The following is a 21,290-nucleotide window of genomic DNA, read 5'->3' as shown; positions in this document are numbered from 1 at the left end:
TTCTCTGAGGACAAAGTAAAACACTGGATATGGCAGGGCTTTGCAAACTATTACCTTCCATAGTCATAGAAAAAGAAAAAAATCCGTGCTACTTTTCACTGCCGTTTTTTGGCACATATATTCAACCTTGAAGCATAATCTTCCAATACTAGGCCCTTTGAATCTTTTTTGTTTTTCTTCCCTCACATTATAATTAGGAATCTTTTCTACTGAAATGGAACATTTTCGAGGGAAAGCTTTTATCAAAGATGTAGTGTGACTGTCCTGCTAACACAAATCCCTTCTCCAGTCACCAAAGGTCTTACGTGATTATGAAGCAAAGGGTGTACGTGTCCAGTACAGGCCCCAGGTATGGACTGGAGTGGCCGGGGTGGGAGGGGGTGCCCCGGAGCCAGGACTGAACCCAGGTCTCAGCCACTGGTGGTTAAGTGGTCTGAGAGTCACCCCAGAGAGAAATCATTGAGACTTCAAGGGAGCAGGAAATAACCCATTATCACTCCCCAACTCTCCCCCTTCGTTTGCTGCTCCTCTGCTTCGGCTGGCAGGAAGCGTTTTAATCTGGGTGAATTTTCTCCTCTCAGGAAGGACCCTATGATAACCACAGAAACCAAAAAATGAGTTGCCATTGAATTCAGTGATTCACGGCGACCCCATGTGTGTCAGAGCAGAACTGTGCTACGTAGGGTTCTCATGGCTGGGACCTTTCAGAAGAATATCTCCAGGCCTTTCTTCTGAGGTGACTCTGGGTAGGTTTGAACTGCCAACCTTCTGGTTAGTGGCCAAGCGCTTAACCATTTATGCCACCAGGGCTGCCTAATACCATGTTAAGATAACCATAATTTGTAGCTCTGCACAGTTGATGCTAGGTTTCAGAAAAAGGGCTCCTTTTGTTTTGGCAGGACCCCCTTGAGATCTAAATGCTGATTTCAGCTGGGGAAGACAACCCAGGCTCTATAACCAACCAATTGGTGAGCACAAGCCAAGTCAGAGGAGAAAGAGAACGATCTGAATTTCAAACTAAGATAACTCTGTGTTAGAATCTGATGGGGCCCCGCCTCTCGTACTCACCTCATGCTCTCCTCTGCCACACCTTTGAATCTCATTGCAGACTCTTCCTAGTGCCTCAGACGCATTCTGGACATTCTCACCTCTATATGTGTTTCATCTTAACATGCACCCAAATCCTGGATATTAAACTTCTACTCGTTCTTCAAGGCCAAAATCTAAAACTATGTCCTCTTAAAAGTCATACCACATTAGCTCTTAACACTCTTCACCTTGAGTTGCAGAGTATTTATGGGTCTTGCAACCCGCCAGATATCTGACCAGCTCCTAAAAAACAGAACCCTTGTTGTAGATTTGAATGACACTGAAGCAATGAGAAACAATGTTTGGAAAGGACCTCATTTCTACTCACAATTGAAGGACAGGATCAGATCAGATTGGCTCAAGGTCAATTAACCCATGTAGGATGCCTTCCTTGACTCTTTGGATCTGAGTGAGGTTCTCACTCTATTGGGCTCCGGTTTTCCTCTGACTTACACTTTCTATTTCATATCACACTATGTTGTAATTGTCTGTTTGCTTGCTGTCTCCTTCATTGGATTTTTTTTTTTTAAGGATGGAAGCCATGTCTTATTCATCTCAAAATATAGTTGCCATTGAGTCAATTCTGACTCATGATGACCTATGTGTGTCATAGTAGAACTGTGCCCCATAATGTTTTCAATGGCTAATTTTTCAGAAGTAGACCAGGCCTTTGTTCTGAGGTGACTCTGGGTATATTCCAACCTCCAACATTTTGGTTAGCAGCTGAGCACATTAATCATTTGCATCACCCAGGGAGTCCACTCATCTCAGTACCTTCAAATTAATACAGTGTCTGACATATATTAAGTTCTTGGAGAAGTTCTATGGACTGAACAAATGAATGGCTTAAGGAGAGTAGAAACAATTTCCTAACTTTATGATTAAGAACCCAGGTATATGGAAAATGGAGAGACAAGACCAATAGTGTAATAGAACCGTTGTAATGAAGTTTGGTTCGTACTGGGTAGCAATGTCTAAGACTCTGGGACTTTTACTGTGCTTTGGAAAGTAGACAAGAAAAGGTGAACTCTTGTGACAGTCATAGAAAATCAGTTCCTCAATGCACCCACTCCCTACTAGTCATTGTTAAGTTTTTATTTACTTTGGTTTTATTTTGTTTTCTCATCCCCTAGTTCCAGAGGGCATGCTCTGGGAACCTGGAGCTTCCTTTTATCATTCAGTGTCATTCAAAGGCATAGGTTGGCTTTCTTTCCTTCTCTCTTTAATTTTATCCCTTCTTCCCTTTTGCTAATCTTGGTCTTCAAGACTTTAAATACATATAATAAAATTAAATGGGAGGAATTACAAAAAAAAAAAAGACTAAGTTGGGAGTAAAAACCAAATGCTATGGACCCTGTCCAACCATTCTAAAGTAAAGTAGAAATTTTTGTTGAGATCAGACTTACCCTAGGAACACAGCAGCAAATATAAGCAGTTAGTCTGCCAAGAATTCTCCTTATGTTCCTGGCTCATAGTAGTTGCTCAGTAAATGCCAATTGAGTGAATAAATGTCAGTTGAATGAGTAGATGGTTGATGGGAATGAATGTTTCATATTCCGAAACACTGAGGTATGAGTCAGAGGATGTAAGCCCCTTTGAATGTTTTCAAGAGTCTGTTTGTGTGTGCCTGCATGTACTTTGCTTAATTCACTCTCCATCAAAGAAAATATCCCATGGAGATTTTAGCATGTTTAGATTCAAATTCTGGAACTAAACTTTATATCCAGTTGTCATGACAACTATGTTATTGAGACAATCAGATACTAACCTGAATGTTTGGGAAGGCTGATCATTTCAGGAGAGGGTTTTTATTGGACTAGAGTCCTATTCAACTTCAGGTCCTTCACCTTCCAGATACCATTCTCAGAAGGAGATCCCAAATCCATCATCCCTTCTCACTGGCAGGGGAAATTGGACCTTACTAGATGCTATATGTGACCTGCAAGGTATCATGATGCTATGGACAGTTCCATTGTATACAGAGGGAAAATGAGACACAGTCAGGGGAAGCTACTTGCCTTCAGTCATGCAGCCAAGAGAACTGGAATATGCTCATCATATCATGATATCCCAAAATGCTAATACTCATTTTTTTAACCAGTCATGCCCAGATGTCTCATGTCCCTTCTAGGAGACACTCAGAATCTCAAGCAGAGGAATAGCTATTGTGATTTCAGTGCTCGACTCCTTTAGAGGAAGGGTAAAGTTTTTTGGATTCCTCCAACATTCGCTTCCAATCAGTTTTGGGCAGCCCTTTCAGGCTGAGCAATAAAAGAGATGCAAGGTGCAATTCCCTACCAGCTGTGAACCTAGATGGCCGCCAAGATGTCAGTTTTTGCCTTCTGAAAATGAAATGTTAATTTACCCCCTAAGACCCTCTGGGGGTTTAGTTTGTAGGCTAATAACAGTTCACATAAGAACAAGGGAAATGTCATCCCTGCTTTGATGTGTGATCAAAAAAAAAAAAGAACTATCTTTACTTTCAAAAGGGGAGATATTTATGAATCCAGTTGCAGTGGGGAATATAAAGGGATTTGTCAAACCCTGTTGTGATTTCAGTGATGCAGAAAAACAGCAATTCCATTCACTGAGCCCATCAAAATGCAAGATCCCAAGTGGGGCTGCCTTCCTTCTGTGTCCTTCGCCATGGCTCGGAGGCTGCCTCAGCCTCCTGGGCCTCTTAGGGAGCCCAGGACATCATTTCCCTTTCTTTTTTTATTTATTAATTTATTTGTTTGTCCCCTGTGGCCTTGGTTTGAAAAGTAAAAAAATACAACAGGGGACTTTGCTCCCACATCATCAATCACAGCCTTGCCTTGGCCTTGACACGAGAAATGCCAAAGATATTAAGTTGCTCAGGTTTGTCATCGGTGCTTTACTTTCAAAGCCTATGTAAAACAGGCTGCTGGGTTTGTCTTCCTAATAAAGGCTGCCATCAGAGTGGCTGAGCTTCTTCTGCAGGGAAAATTGTCAGGAAGAGAATTGGTAGCAATATCATTCAAAGGCAGGAAGGAAGATAATAAAGTTTTTATTTTTATGTGCTAATCATTAGTTGCCTGATATGTAATGTTTTGCACTGCATTCAAATTTTAAACTAGGTATTGTTGTTGTTGTTATTAGGTGCCGTTGAGTCGGTTCCAACTCCTAGCTACACTACGTACAACAGAACGAAACCCTGCCTGGTCCCGTGCCATCCTCACAATCGTTGCTATTTTTGAGCCCATTATTGCAGCCATTGTATCATTCCATCTCGTCGAAGGTCTTCCAATTTTTCACTGACCCTCTACTTTACCAAGCATGACGTCTTTACTCCAAGAACTGGTCCATCCTGACAACATGTCCAAAGTATGTGAGATGAAGTCTCACCATCCTTGCTTCCAAGGACTACTCTGGCTGTATTTCTTCCAGGACAGACTTGTTTGTTCTACTGGAAGTCCATGGTGTATAAACTAGGTATAGGATGCCAATTTTACTGATGAGGAAACCCAAGCTCAAGTAAGTTAAGTACTGTAATTTTTCCAACACCATGTAACTCGCTTAGGATCCAAAACATAGATTCAAACCCGTATTGACATGATGCTTCCTACTACCCTATGATCCCACTCATTATAAACAGTCCATATGAACCCAAATATCTGCTCATTCATAGGTCCCATAGTACAGTATTTGTGACTCTGAAATAATTCACTTTATCAAATGATGAAATGCATCAGTTCTCTCAAGAACACCTAAGAGATATAGCCCCAGAACTTGACAGTTTGTTAGATTTCCCCTAATTTAGGATGAGGTTTAATGTTACTCTCTTTAGAGTCTTCAAGCAGAAGCTCTGTGAATCTAATACTCTCAGTGAAGAAAACTTGAAAAGCCAACATCTACACTCTTATGGCTTGGGTTGTCATTTAGCTTTTCCTGGAGAAGATAGTGGGGCAGAAAAAGTACAGGCCTGTGAATCAAGAAACCCGGGTTCTTTGTGCTCCTTTTGCCTCTAGATGCCTGCATGACCTTTGGTAGGTCACTCATGTGTTAAAATGCCATTTATAAAATTAGTATGCTATTTAAACACACACATATGCATACACTGGCATGCTCACTCTCTCTGTATAAGTATGTTTAATTACAAAGAATTCAATAATTCTTGGGTAACTATTATATAAACCAGCTGCTGTCCTAGAGACTTTACATGCATTTATGGATTGAATTGTATACCCCAGAAAGATATGTTGAAGTTCTCATCTCTGGTAGCTGTGAACATGAACTTGTTTGGAAATAGGGTCTTTGAAGATGTTATTAGTTAAGTTAACATGAGATCATACTGGAGTAGACTGAGTCCTAATCCCATATGTCTAGTTTCCTTATAAAAGTAGGAGAAGGGACACAGAGACAGAGAGGCACACAGAGGGACGAGGTCACTTGAAGATGGAGGCAATGTTTGAAATGATGCATCTATAAGCCAAGAACACCAAGGAATGCCAGGATCCATAAGGAGGTAGGGAAAGACAAGGAAGGATCTTCCTCTAGAGACTTCAGAGAGAAATTGACTCTACAGACAACTTAATTTCTGTCTTCTACCCTCCAGAACTATGAGGCATCAATTTTCTGTTGTTTTAATCCACTCATTTTGTGGTACTTTGTTATGACAGCTCTAGAAAACTAACACACATACTTAAAGTATCACAATTATTCTCATTTAACAAGTGAAATGATTGAGGGTCATAGAGATTAAGAGAATGCTTAGAGTCACAAACTGATGAAGTTGCAAATCCATCTCAGGAATCTCTGGGTTTAAATCCATGCTGCTTCTGCAGTGTGTATTCCCTTATTTAGGATTACCCAAAAGGTTTTACTATGATTAATACAGATACTATACTATAGGTACTTGGACTAGAGGTTGAGCCTAAAGGAAGCTCAGCATATGACCAATGGGGTGTGTAACAGACAGCTAAATTACAGAGGTGCTTTTCCAGGCCACAGAAGGACTTAGCTCATTGGTATACATGGCCAGGAAAATGGATAGAGGTCAGTCTACTAGAGATTCCCTGAACTTAAAAGTGCCCAAGGAGAGTGGGGCAGGCAATCACTGGCTTCATGTACAGAATTTGTTTCCATTGTCATGAGTGGAACAAGGTATTTCATCCTTAACTACTTCACTTCACTTGAGAATTTGACTTGTTAACAATACACCTGCTACACAAACGTCAAGTTCCCATTTGACTACAGTTTTACTTTTCTAGCTATGATTTCCTGTAAGGGAAAATTCATGACTTGACCTAAACAAACAACTGTGATCACAGCCTACCTTTGCCTTCACACCTGGGGACAGTCCATCTTTAAAGAGGGAGCTATTCTTGGCGTCCTCATTGGTTACTATTTTTTATTTCAATTTCCATTTCATTTTAGACAGGTCTTCTTTTGTAAATGACTTTGTACCCTTTGTAGAAGGAGATGAGCTCAATCTACCTAGAAATAAACAAGTGCTGATCAAAGATGGAGAGTAGATCCCACTTTCAGCTCAAAATCACCATCACAGTGACTTCAAATGGTGCAATTCCATACTTCTAAATTTTTTTAACCATAGTTTCGTTTGTCCCAGTGTTTGCCAGATGTCCAGATTCTTCTTATTTTGTACCAAGTCTGGAATTTTTATTCAATAATCACAAATTAAGCACCTATTGAGGGATAGATAGAGGGCTAGGTAGATCACAGTCTCTACTAATAACAAGCTCATGGTGTAAGTGAGAGACAGACATGAGAAATAGACTATTACAATATAATGTAAAGAATGACTACTGCTCCTGATGGGATGAAAATGGGTGCCTTGTTTCACCTACTTTAATAATTTCTCATTTTATCTGCCACACTTTACATTTCAGTTCATTCTGCAACTTAGGTCATCTCCCTTAAATACCATACTAAATATTTTACCCCGACCTCCTCCAACATAACCTCATTCAAATGCTGTCAAGGTACAACATTTTTAGGTACAACTTTATTATAAGCACAACTCTCTGTTACCTATAGAATCAAGAATGAATCCTAAGAGTGCCCTGAATGCTCTAGGCCAAAGTTCAACACCAGGACTTACCTTCCTAAGTCCCCTCCATGAACCTGGCTCTCTACACATGCTGGTTTCTTTATTCTCCTCATGCTCATAGAAAAACTCCTTCTTTCTCACAACCTCTATTTTTTCTGCTTCTCCCAGCTTGCATGCCTCTACCCATGGAATTCCTAAGCATTACTTAAGCCCCAGCTATGGACTCAACTAACTTCATATCTTCCCCAACTGGGACCATGACATCTTAGAGTTGACCGGATCATCTAAGGTCACACCTATCCAAGTTCAGTAATCACATTGCCCTCCTCCGAGATGAATAACCCTGTCCCTGTGCTCAATATCCAGTGACAGAGTGACCCCAACATTGTAAAGCAGCTGATCTCACTGTTAAGTTCTTCTTATCTCTAGGAATTTCCTTCTTTGGAGCCAAAATTAATTCCCTGAAACAACCTTCACTTTGGTTCTGCTCTGCCATTTGAAAGAGAAGAATGAGTTCAACATCATTGAAGGCAGCCATTTTTCTACCATCACCACCCAGCTCAGATCTCTTCTTCTCCAGCCTAAATGGCCTCATCTCTCCTCTGGGAATGTTGTGCCCTCTCAATACCCCATTCAAATGTGATGCCTCATTGCAGCATATAGCCCCAGCTGTAGCCTGTTTATAGAGGAAGAGGATTCACTTATCTCTTCTCCTCTTCATTGATTTTATTACTCAAAGTAACTTCATAATAGGAGTCCCGGGGAGGAGTGCAAAAACTTTTAAGTGGTTGGCTACTAACTGAAAGGTTGGTGGTTTGAATCCACCCAGAGGTACCTCAGAAGAGAGACCTGACTCTCTAATTCCAAAAAGTCACAGCAGTTGAAAACCTTATGGAGCGCCGTTCTACTCTGACACATGTGGTGTTGCCATGAGTCAGAATCGACTTGATGGCAACTAGTAATGGTAACTGCATAATAATTTTGTTTGTTTCAGAAGCTATTTCATGTTAGTAGTCTTTGTGAGCACAAGGTTAACCAAATGTCAACCACTTTTTCTGCAGGGACTATCATTTAGACAGGACTTCTTCCAGTGCTTAGAGAGAAGAATTTAAAACTTGATTTCCACTGGCTCATGTGGCTTTCACCCTGCCATGGTCTGCCTCCACAGAATAGTTTGCCTGTTTCTCTATGGTTGTAAGTGTTGAAAACCTCAAAAGCGTGGGCAAAAATCACAGGTATTGAGAGCTGGCCTGAAATATTTAAACGTCATATAATTCCAGCAGACAAAACTGTCAGGAATAATAGTTATGTTTTTACACATCAGCGTGATAACAGTTAATAATGAAGCTTCATATTTATCCACTGCTTTCCTCTGGATACTTTGGCAGAGTAAAGTAAATCTAACATCGATATTAAAGAATAAACTCCTGAATTAACATCAGCGTGACACCCCCAAAAACCAGAAGGCATAATATAATGCTCTCCAATGGCCTGGAAATGAATGGTTTTGCAAAGCATGAAAATTTGGCCTGTAGGATGACAAGAAAGTAATATGTTGCCTGTGACTTGTTCTAACTCCTACCCTCAGGGTGGGTATTGGTTTAATTTCAGCTCTGGAGAAAAGTAGAGCAGGAAAAGGTATAAAAAACACAGGCAAGTCTGGATGAGGCTACCAACCTGTGGTTCTCGGGAGAAGAGAAGCTGCAGGTCATAGGCTGGCCAGGTGGACTAAAGGGCGCATCAAAAAGGAACTCACGAAGGCTATGCTGTGAGGTTCCCTGGTGGCAAGGTGGTTAAGAGCTCTCCTGCCAACCAAAAGGTCAGCAGTTTGAATCCACCAGCCGTTCCTTGGAAACCCTATGGGGCAGTTCTATTCTGTCCTGTAGGGTTGCTATGAGTCAGAATCAACTCAGCAACAACAGGTATGCTGTGAGGGGTGTAATATTCCTCACTGCCATGCGGTATTAAGGAAAATGGACATTACTCACTAAGGCTTCGGGCACAAAATACTTATTTCTGGAGAATGTAAACAGTTGCCAAGTCCTGCAATTATCAGTGGACTGAAGGTCAAGAGTGAAGGAACCAGCAGGGTCAAGAGGACAGCTGACATGTAGGTAAGAGATTTATTGGGTAAAAATTAGTATATGTAAATACCTCTTATGAAATATATTTATTATCATAAAAGTAATTTATAGATGAGGCATTTGAAGAAGTACCACTGCCTCAGGCATAAGGAACCAAGCTCTAAAGGTAAAATTGTAAACATTAACAATAGACCAAATAGAGAGAAAATAAAGGATGGAATGTAATTTTAAGTATTTCTATCTCTGCAAGTAAACCATGGGGTTCTTGGTGCAAGAATAATTTAATACATTAATAGATTGGCTGATGTTCCTTAAGCCAGGAGGAAAATGCAATTTTGCTTTCTCGCTCACTGTTCCCCACTTCTACCCCCGGACACTGATATTTGTGGAGAATTTATCATGTGTAGAAGGAAATAAAGCATACAATTCCTAAACTACCCCATTCCCATGGAGCCAGCAGACTCATCGGGAGACAAGGCATGAATATGAATAACTAAAATCTAAAAAACCTAAGGAGAAAAGTGCTAGATGCCACAGTGTGAAGCTAAAGGGCTCGGTCGGATCAATGAGAGAAGAGAAGACTGCCCACTGGGGGTGGGAGCAGCCAGGAACAACACCTTGAAGATGATTGTTTGACCTATGGAGATGCAGAACCAGGATTCTGGGCTGCAGAAACATCCACAGCAAAGATATCTGAAAAGAACAGAAAATACAGTATTTTTGGTCTCAGGCACAGGGGACCACTATTTAATGAGAACCTATTTTGTGGTAGATACTGTCACTTTACTTACAGTCATCTCTTTTAATCAAAATCCTCACAATGATCCTATTGGGCAACATACAATGTGTCATGAAAGCTAACTTTTATTAAGTACCTATATTGTATTGTATGATTATATTATATCATAGTTATATTATATTACATTACATTATATCATATCATATCATATTATATTATATTACATTATATTATATTATATGCCCTGGTGGCACAGTGATTAAACAGCTTGGCTGCTAACCAGAAGATTGGTGGTTCGAACTCACAAGCTACTCCATGGGAGAAAGATGTGCAGTCGTCTTCTGTAAAGATTACAGCCTTAGAAATTCTATGGGGCAGTTCTACTCTGTCCTATATGGTCTCTATCAGTCAGCATCGACTCAACGACAATGGATTTTTGGATATTGTATTTGATATATGATCACCTTTATGCTATGTGCTTTGCACATGGTGGTAGGTTGATTGTATTGTTGGGCCCAATTATTGGCTTCTCTGTATCCATGTCCCTCACTACAAATTTGTAAACCCCTTGTTTCTGACTCTGAACTGGCCTCATGACTGGTTTTAACTAATATAATGTGATGGAAGTTCTAAGCCTAGGCCTTAATAGACTTTCAAGAGCACCCCACCTCTCCTTAAAATCCTGCCAAATCACCATAAGAACCATCCCAGGCTAGCCTGCTGGAGAATGAGAGAAGGCCACCCAGATGTTCCAGCTGAGACCATTCTAGATTAATCTCCAGCTAGCCAACTCCCAAATACGTGAAAGAACACAGCCAAGAACAGCAAAGCTGCTTATGTATCTTGTAGCTGCCCATAGATGCATAAGTGAGCTGAGCTAAGAAAGATGAACTGCCAGCCTTACTTACAGGCTCACGACCAATAATAAATGGTTGTTGTTTTAAGCCAATGAGTTTTGGGATAGTTTCTTATGCAGCAATAGCTAGCTGATACACATATACTCCTCACAACAACCTGTGTGGTAGGTAGCAGTATTCACCTCCCCCATTTTATGTATGAGGTGACTGTAGCTTAGAAAAGTTAAGTCACTTGTGCTAAGTCACACATAGCTGGGAAGCATCAGAGCCAATATTGTAATTCTCACCGTCTTTATCTAAAGCCAGAACTCTTAACCCCCTTACTATACCGTCTACTCATTGTGATCCAAATTCTGAAGCTAAATTTGAAATAGGCAAAGTCAAGCTTACTAGTAGCAGAGCAAGATGCAAATGTAGGTCTGTCTGTTCCAAACTCTCATACTGGTTCTGCCACATTATTTCCTTTCACACAAAAGGGAAGCACTGAAAAATAAGTATCATGGCAAAGGGGGGTTGCGGGTATTGGAGGTTCAGTGGTAGAATTCTCACTTTTCATATGGGGACCTAGGTTGGATTCTCAGCCAGTACATGTCATATGCAGCCACTACATATCTGTCAGTGGAGGCTGGAGTGTTGTTATGATGCTGAACAAGTTTCAGGGGAGCTTCCAGACTAATACAGACTTGGAAGAAAGGCTTGGTGATCTAATTCCAAAGATCAGCCAATAAAAACTCTATGGATCACAGTGGTCTGATCTGCAACTGATCATGGGGATAGCGCAGGACCAGGCAGTATTTTGTTCCGTTATGTATCAGGTCATCATGAGTCAGGGATGACTCAGCAGTGATTAGAAACAGCAAGAAAAGGAAATTGGGGTCAGAATACGTAGACTCTTGGACACCAGGCCAAAAGAGCTTTACCTACGTTTTGTAGATATTAGCAGTCGTATAATTATTTGAGCAGAGGTAGCGCAAGAGTAGGTATCTCCTTTACGAGGTTTACGGAACAGCAGGGATACTTTCAAACATGCCATAACCCAGGAATGAATTTAGTATTTATGTTTTCTGCCAAGAAAAATATCTTCCTGCAGAAAATGGGCCTCTCTTTCACTTGAAAATAAATTCAGGATGAATAAACTTCAAAAACTTCAGAGGCTAGGTCAGAAAGATCTCTTCCATGCAGAACATAAACACCAACTTTTGGAAACTTGAAGTGTCCATAGTTTTTTCAATCGTAAAATATGCTGGCAGACTTCACTTCCACGAGGACTCCTACCATGAGGATAATCTTAATCCAGCACAAAAGAAAAATATTTACAGGAACTGAGGCCGGCAAGTTGCTCTCCCCTGTGCTATGTGATATACTGACTCGCCTGATTATGTGACAGTTTGATGGCCATGGTAGAAAAAAATGCTTAGAAGTATAAATATTAATGCTTAGGCAGTGATTTGTGTAAACTGCATGGCAAAAACAAAAGTACAGATATGAGTTTTTCACATATTTTGCCTTGTCCGCGGCATATTTATTCACCCCACGTGTGTTCCATCTCTATAGCTCATCTGCGTGACTAGGAGCCATATTTTTCAAGTACCGAATTCTCATCCAAGATTTTATTTATTTATTTTCTATATTAAGAAGGGAATTGAAGCTAGTTTGCAAACTGGCATGTCAAGCATTAAAATTGAGCTTTAAACGGTTCTTTTGTGAGTATTACATGATATCGAAAAGAATTCAGTGTGGCAATATCAAACGGCATCAACGTGTTTCTAAAAGTCTTTTTAAAGACCATCCCAAATGATGCAGGCTTCACGGAAGAAAAAAATCCACATTGCTTCTGCATGTCAGCTGTAAATTAGGAGACAGTGGCCTTCATCCACTACTCAATTCTACAAAACGGCCTTCAGTGTTGACATGGGAAACGAAGTTCCTTCTCTGATTTGACAGAGGTGGAAGAGAAACTCATTTTTTCCCCACACACTGCATGCCACACCTTCCACTAATACCACCACTGTTCATATCGTTCTTCCTTAGACAACACTAACACAATCCTCTGCTTATTTTTCCCACCAAGTATCTGTCCTTAAGTTGCATTGTGAAGCCAAACTGAAAATGGACTTATTGTGTGTCTGAGGAGTTGGCATTTGGGTTGAGGCCTAAGTGATAAGACAAAGTTAGTCTTGTGGAGATGGTTGGACATACACTCCAGGGAGAAGAAAAGGCAAGTGCAAAGGCCCTAAGACAAGAAGGAGCTTAGCATGTGTGAGGAGGTGGAGCAGGTGGAACTAGGTGGTTCCTTCTTCCTCAGTCTGAGGTGAATCTACAAGGGAGTATCTCCACTGATGTCTGCATCCCTCCCAGATGTGCTGCCTACTGCTGGCGGGGTTTGTTTGTGTGTTCAGAAGCCTCTCTCTGCTTTGCTAACCTGAGCCTTCCATGTCCACCCCACAGTCTCCCTCCAGGGGTGGGGCTGGTGTTGCTGGTTTGCCTAGGGGGCAGAGGGACTGGTTCTCTTTCTTTCTGACCACTGTGGTTAAAAGGCGAGGCATTTTAGATCCTCTTAAATGAGTGAAGACTTATTTCCAATTGGAGGTTTATGCCCAAACCAAATTATCCATTGGACACATGCAGCCTCCATAACCCTTCTTTCCTCTTCAGCCCCATCGATATTGTCTGCCACCAGGATTGGCATTACCTCATGAGTATGACAATAAAGTCACTGTGTGCCCGTTAGTGAGGTGGCTCCATTGTAGCCTTTACGTCCAGAATAAGTACACCTTTGAGATGACTTCTTTATAAAAGAATCCAATTGAAAATAAAATTCCAGAAGGCTTTTGCATTTTGAGCTGTTTGATCACTGAAGAAACTGGTCTGATTATCATTTATTTTGCTCTGTCAAGTAAGACATCATTGCACAGAGATATTTATTTGACTAGACAAAGTACGCAGAGGCAGACACACAAAATCATCAGGCACAAGAGTCCTTAGGAAATTAAAGCCCAAGATGAAATATTATTATGCTTTAGGAAGTCCAGATAGCCTAGAGAATTGTATTTTAAAAAGATACCAACGCTAAAATAATAGCCACCAAGTCACTTTTGGTTGTCTTGGGAGCTATCTTCATTTTTTACTTTTAATATACTGTTTTATATAGTTATATTACATATGTATGGCCAAATTAGAGAATAGACTTTTCCACATAAGTGGGCTGACACTTAGCATTTACCCCACTGGAAATTGCTTATTTTAAAGCGAAATCTTCATTTAATGTAGCACATACCTCTTTGGTTTTTGAAACAGAAAATTCAGAAACCAAGTTAACCTTTTTCTGTATACCACAGGCTACCATTAACAGTCGCTGTGGCAGAGATGAGAAAGTACTGTACCTGAAGTTATTTGATACCATGTACATGTTTACACTTTGCTTCCCTTCACAAAGAATTTGAGGCAGTTTACAAAATTATATGTAGTACAAAAGGAAAAGGACAAAATAATTGAAGGAATGAAGATGAGGAGAAAATAGATAGGCTGGCCAATGCAGAAGCCAAGGGAGACATCAGTGAGCAAGGATCCTGTCTTAGTGCCCTGGTTGCAAGTTAAGGAAACCCAGCTTGAAACTGCATGAGTGACAACCAGGAATTAATTGCTACATAGAAAATACTGCGATAATGGAGAATGGTGGAAATGGCCTTCAAGTTGACCAGTATTGGTTCTGGACCCTCTCTACATGTTTCTCATCCCTGCTTCTCTGTACGTGGGGGCCTCATTCGTCCACTATGTAATGGGGTGAGATGGTTTGGCTTACAGGAAGGCATGCATTTCTCTGCCAGTTCTGATGATAAAATTTTGGGTAGGACCCTGATTGGCCTATCTTGGGTCACATGCACATAATTGGACCTATTTTCTAGGGGCATGTTTATTGTGATTGATCTAGTCTCATTATAACGTTCATCTCTGTAGTTGGATAGGAGTCCCTGGTTAAGCGCTAGGCTGCAAAGTGAATGGTTGGAGGTTTGAGTCTATCCAGCGGCCCCTTGAAAGAAAGCCCTGGCAATCTAATTCTGAAAAACCACAGCCCTTGAAAACCCTATGGAGCACAGTTCTACTCCAAAACACATAGAGTCACCATGAGTTGGGTCCACTGGACAGCAACTGGTTTTACTGGTTGTTTGGTAAGTGAAGGTGTGATCAGATAAGGGCAAAGGATGATGTTTGGATGAAAGCAATAGTCACTATAGAAGCATTCCATGTAGTTCTATACATCTTGGCCCAAGTTTTCATTTAAACTTTCCAGTGGCCAAAGAAAAGCAGGAAACAGGACTGTTTACATGATTCTTGATTTCTATAAGACAGCAGGAAAGGGAAGGAGGTGAGGGGAGGCCCACTCAAGGGAAGCCCAGATTTTCTTATATTTAGACTAGAGATATCTCTCGCGCAGTGGTTCTTGAGCTAGGGAAATATGGAATACCCAAATTCGAAATTCAGGATTTTAAGGAGTTGTGGTCCCAAACTCGGGGGTTAGAATTCTATCCCCTTGTGCTAATGTACAACTCTCAGTTTCTCCTGACCTCTCAATCATATACTTAATCCCAGGGGTGTCTGGCCCGTCTTCCTCTGCCAGGATTCAGAACTATCTCTGTTGCAAACAAAAATAAATAAATAAATAAACAAAGAACTGTCCTGGGTTCCTCATCCGCAGTAGGCAATAGAGACCCATATCCCAGATACAGGAATTCACACAGAAGAAGCCGTTTGAAGGAGTGCTCAGACCAGGGCTTCCAACTGGTTCTTCTCAGTTCAATCATGGCAGAGGGAGCAAAACTAGAAGATACCCAAAGTTTAAAGAATTTTTAAACTGGAACAGGAAAAATTGCTGGTCAAACTTCACTAGAAACTTAATCTGCCTCTTAGAAAACAATGGCAGAGTACACATTTCATAGCAACCAAATCTCTTGCCAATGAGATTTTAAGCAGAGGGGGAATCAGCAGTGCCGGGCTCAAAGATGGCGACTGACTGGGCTGCTTTGAGTGTGTGTTGTTCTCCACAGTCCTGCCGATAATCCAATCTCCTCCATCAGGCTCCTGAAAGGGCCCACTATGCCTCCTCTCTTCCAGTCTCCCATTCCAGGGCTTCAACCTGTAATTTTTCCCATTCTGGTTATCATTCCGGTTCACCAAAATTTAAAAAGTTCAGGTCTGAAATACCTGTCCAAAGGACTAATGCACCACATGAACCGCAGCCTCCACCAGCCTGAGCCCAGAAGAACTAGATGGTGCCCAGCTACCACCACCAACCGCTCTCACAGGGATCACAATAGAGGGTCCCAGAGAGAGCAGGAGAAAAATGAGGAACAAAATTCAAATTCACAAAAAAGACCAGACTTACTAGTCTGATGGAAGCTGGAGGAACCCCCAAGATTATGGCCCCCAGACACCCTGCTAAGTCAGAAATGAAGCCATTCCTGAAGTCCACCTTTCAGCCAAAGATTAAACAGGCCTATAAAACCAACAATAACACGCTCTCTTTCTCCCTTGCTCCGCCATCATGGTGTGTGTGGCCCCCAGCCATCCTCGCCATGTCTTCTCATAAGACTTTCAGGATCAAGAGATTCCTGGCCAAGAAACAAAAGCAGAATCGCCCCATTCCCCAGTGGGTTCGAATGCAAACTGGTAATAAAATCATGTACAACTCCAAGAGGAGACATCGGAGAAGAACCAAGCTGGGTCTGTAAGGAGTCGCACATGTGATGGAACACGGATTTACCCCTCTCTATCAGGATCCACTAGCATTTTACCATATGAAGTTGAAAATTTTGCCGTGATCTGTACAGTTAACCATGTATTGGGAAAATTCTAATTTCTTTTGTTTTTTATGCTTCTGCATTAAGAGATGGATTCCACTAATAAATATGTGAGACCTTTGCTTTGAAAAAAAAGAAACAAACACACAGTAACACACCTGAGGAACATGCTTCTCAGTTCAATCAAATATACACCAAATGGGCAACACTTGCCCAAAAGCAAAGACAAGAAGGCAGGAAGGGACAGGAAACTTGGATGAACGGACACAAGGAACCTGGGGTATAAAGGGGAAGGGGAGAGTGCTGACTCATTGAAGGGATTGCAACCAATGTGATGAAACAATTTCTGTATAAATTTTTGAATGAGAATCTAATTTGCATTGTAAACTTTGATCTAAAACACAATGTTTTTTGTTTTTTTTTTTTTAATTCAGTTCCAGTTTCACTGCATCGGCCATGACTGAATTGCTTCACACTGATTTGAAGCCCTGGCTCAGACACACAAGAGAGGCCTCAGGAATCCAGGGACCTGAGTAATCCCCACTTCGACTGCTGTTTTAGACATAACTGGGCAGCTCATCTCAGTCCAAGTCTAAGGTAGTTCAGTTCCAGTTTCACTGCATCGGCCATGACTGAATTGTTTCACACTGGTTTGAAGCCCTGGCTCAGACACACAAGAGAGGCCTCAGGAATCCAGGGACTTGAGTAATCCCCACTTCGACTGCTGTTTTAGACATAACTGGACGGCTCATCTCAGTCCAAGTCTAAGGTAATAAGCTTTATTCTTCATGGAGGGGAACCCGCATGTCTACTCCTCAGTGACTCACCTCCTCCCATGAAAATCCCATCCCAAACCACAACCTGGCAGGAAATGGATCTGACTCCCCGAGCCAGAAATGCCATCTCAAGACCCTGATGGTACAGCCCCAGCCTGACTTGAACCCCCCTCACTCCTCAGCCCATCAGTTCTCTCTTTTGTCAGCACCCATCAGTTCTCTCTTTTGTCAGCACTAATTGCTGTTCCCCGATAATAAGTGGCCTCAGACTGCCCCTTGTTTCTTTTATCTTTGCCCAGTTGTGTGATTTTTTTGGAGGACAGGGGCTCCTAGGTTTTTGCGTGTGGATCTTTCTTTAAACTGGTAGGTAACCGGCTTTATCACCTTCCTTCTCTCAGTGGACCAAGCAGTAAATGGCATGTTTCTAATTGTCTCCTATAAGTTGGAGACCATAGAAGGTGGTTTATTAAAAATATGTATAAAGTTAGTGCCTATGGGTACAGAGTGACGTTCTAGTGGCTGCTTATATAGTGAGTGTGTGTATGTGGGTGTTTGTGCAAGTATGTGGGTGTGTATGTTTAAAGAGCCTTTTGAGAGCTATCCCGGCCTATCAAGAGGCCATCTCATTTATTCCTAATTCCATGCCTAAATTTTGGTGAAGTTGTTAGAACTCTGGCATCTAGGTAAAAGAAGCATACTATTTTACAGAATATATCAACTATTGTATGAATCAAGTGATTTGAATCTCTTAAGATGACTTTTGTTGTTAGAGACAGTAGAGTTGGCCCCTGACTCATAGCAACTCCATGCATAACAGAACAAAATGCTACCCAGTCCTGTACCATCCCTATGATCAGTTGCAGATCAGAATATTTTGATCCATAGGGTTTTCATTGGCTGATTTCCTAAAGTAGACTCCCAGGCCTTTCTCCTAGTTCATCTTAGACTTAGAAACCTGATCATCATCATGGCAGCAGGCAGACCTTCACTGACAGATGGGTGGTGGCTGTGCATGAGGTGCACTGGTTGGGAATCGAACCCAGGTCTCCTGCATGGAAGGTGAGAGTTCTACCACTGAACCACCACTGCACCCTCTTTACCATGACTAGCGGATGTGTTCTGCAAACAGCTTGAGGACCCACATAAATTGTTCCTGTGTCCCTGGTGAGGACATCATTGCTCTGCTTCTGCCAAAATTTGCAAAAGAGAAACCCAGACCTGAAGCTCCTGTTTCAAATGGACAGGTGTGTCCTGCATGGATTTGGAGAGAACCATGATCTTCCTTACACATTATTGCTTAGATGAACCACCAACGTGGTTCCATGTTCTGAAGAAGGAAGTGGGAGGGTGCGTGGGTATCAGCAGAGTGAGGTGCATCGAGATGGAGTGGAAATCATCAAAGGGCACAGAGTCCCAGGGCTCCCGAGAGCTTTTCATCAAGCTTCCCTGGAACTCTCCCAGCTTTACTTCAGATGTTCCAAGCTCATTTTTGTATGTGCATTTACATCTTCCCTGCCTTCCTCAGGGGACGTGCTTTAAAGTGAAGAGATTGTGAATCTGAAGTTTCAGAGATCAGCTTGCCAACATTCCACCAGAGGAAATGGTGGGGCAGAATGACAGGACCATTCTCCTGGGTTTCAGTACAAGGAAACAAGCCTTCCTGCCTGCCCCACTCCTACCCCCGACACCCGTGCACCACATGCCCATGGTGTGTGACTTGGGGCAAACTGCTTAATCTTCCTGATCTGCTTGTTCGGCTGTCGAATGAGAATAGGAATGCCCAGCCTCTAGCCAGCTGGGGGTTCAGAGGATCGATTGCACAATGCCAAATACAGTGCTTAACACATAGTCGGTGCTCAATCTGTTTTGCAAAGTAAAATACATAGTTACACACCTATATACTTTAAGAAAGGAGCCCTAGTAGTGCAGTGGTTGAGAGCTCAGCTGCTAACCAAAATGTTGGTGCTTCGAACTTACCAGCCCCTCTGAGGGAGAAAGACGTGGTGGTCTGCTTCAGCAAAGATTTATAGCCTCGGAAGCCCTATGGGGCAGTTCTACTCTATCCTATAGGGTTGCAACAAGTCAGAATGGACTCAACGGCGGTGGAGTTGGTTTTATACGTTAAGAACCGGCTGAGATTGTGCTCTATCAAGCTCTCAGCTTCTCCAGCTGAAAGTTTGTGCTCGTTCTCCAAGGCTCCCTTAGAACTCTGCAGGTACCTGGACAGGCATGGCCATGTTTTACTTTGTATTTATGCTGCTTAGTGTGTGCGTAGAGGTTCCTGGGTGGGGCAAACGGTTTGCCCTTGACTACTTCATACTCACCCAGCAACACCATGGAAGAAAGACCTGTCGATCTGCTTCCATAAAGATTACAGCTGAGAAAACACTATGGGACAGTTCTAATCTGTCACAAGGGGTTGCCAGGAGTCAGAATCAACTTGATGGCTATGGGTTTGCTTTTTTTGGTTTGGTGTGTGTGTATGTGCACTAGTGTGTGTATGTCCCTGTGCCTGTGCAAGCATTCAGGTATGCGTGTGTGCGTGTGAGTTTCTTCTAGGATCTTTTAGGTTTGTGAGTTGAATTCTCCCACACAAGAAATTTGCCTTCATCTCGCTCTGCACATGCTCTGTGCACAGAGAGGACTTAATAATTTTGTGACAAGTGTATTTATTGCTCACCTTGTGAAAGTTATTATTTTGTTCCAGGCTACTTCCTAGGTACTTTATACATGATATTTTATTTATCTCCACAACAACTCTAGGAGATAGGTCTTCTTAACTATATCCTTTTAATGACAATTCATATCGTCGGTAAGACTCTAATGACTTATACCCCTACTGAGCAGGTAAGGAAACCAAAATTCAAAGTTAAGAGACTCGCTTGGTCATACAGTTACCAACTTATGAACCTGGGATGCAAACCAGTTGTTTTGTGACTCCAGTTTATTATCTGAAGTCTAATTAACCAATGGTTTTTAACAGCACTTCGAACTGGTTCGAACTGGTTCGACCATCGCAGACACAGTGAAACCGGAACAGACCCAAATTTTTTAAATTTCTGTGAACCAGAACAATAACCAGAATGGGAAAATTATGTGTCAAAGCCCTGGAATGGAAGACTCAGAAGGCACGTAGTGAGCCCTTTCAGGAGACTGGTGCAAGAGACTGGATTATTGGCAGGACTGTGGAGAGTGATACATATTCAAAGTGGCCCAGTTGGTCGCCATGTTTGACCCAGGCACTGCCGTTTCCCCCTCTGCTCAAAAGCCCACAGGCAAGAGATTTGGTTGCTATGCAATGCATACACTGCCCTTTTTTTTCTAAGAGGCAGATTAAGTTTCTAGCAGGGCTTCCACCTGTAATTTTTCCCATCCTGGTTATCATTCCAGTTGACCCAAATTTTAAAAATTCAGGTCTGTTCCAGTTTCGCTTCCTCAGCCATGAGTGAACTGGGAAGAACCAGTTCCAAGCTTGGTTTTTAAAGTGTGAGGGGGCCCTGGTGGCACAGTGGTTAAGCACTAACTGAAAGGTAAGTGGTTGGAACCCACCAGCCTCTCCACAGAAGAAAGATGTGGCAATCTGCTCCCATAAGATTACAGCCTTGGAAACCCTATGAGGCAGTTCTACTCTGTCCTATAAAGTCACTATGTGTTGGAATCGACTGGAAGGCAATGAGTTTGGTGTTTTTTGTTTTTTAATTGTACTTCAGGTGAAGGCTTAAAGAACACGTAGCTTCTCATGAAACAGTAGTACACATATTGTTTTATGACATTGGTTAACAACCCCACAACATGTCAACCCTCTCCCTTCTTGACTTTTTTTTTTTTTTTTTTGGTGAAAATATACATAGCCAAAGATACACCATTTCAAAAATTTCTACATGCACAGTTCAGTGACATCGACTACGCTCTTCCA

At 41.9% G+C, this 21,290-nt stretch overlaps 1 pseudogene; it reads left to right on the top strand.

Moving 5' to 3' along the window:
- The first annotated feature begins 16,293 nt into the window (after positions 1–16,293).
- Positions 16,294–16,529, top strand: LOC105756033 (60S ribosomal protein L39 pseudogene; annotated as a pseudogene).
- Positions 16,530–21,290: the final 4,761 nt, after the last annotated feature.

The sequence above is a fragment of the Trichechus manatus genome, unplaced genomic scaffold (genome assembly GCF_000243295.1).
Source record: "Trichechus manatus latirostris isolate Lorelei unplaced genomic scaffold, TriManLat1.0 scaffold00014, whole genome shotgun sequence".
Classification (NCBI taxonomy): domain Eukaryota; kingdom Metazoa; phylum Chordata; class Mammalia; order Sirenia; family Trichechidae; genus Trichechus; species Trichechus manatus.
This window is presented reverse-complemented; position numbering and strand designations above follow the sequence as displayed.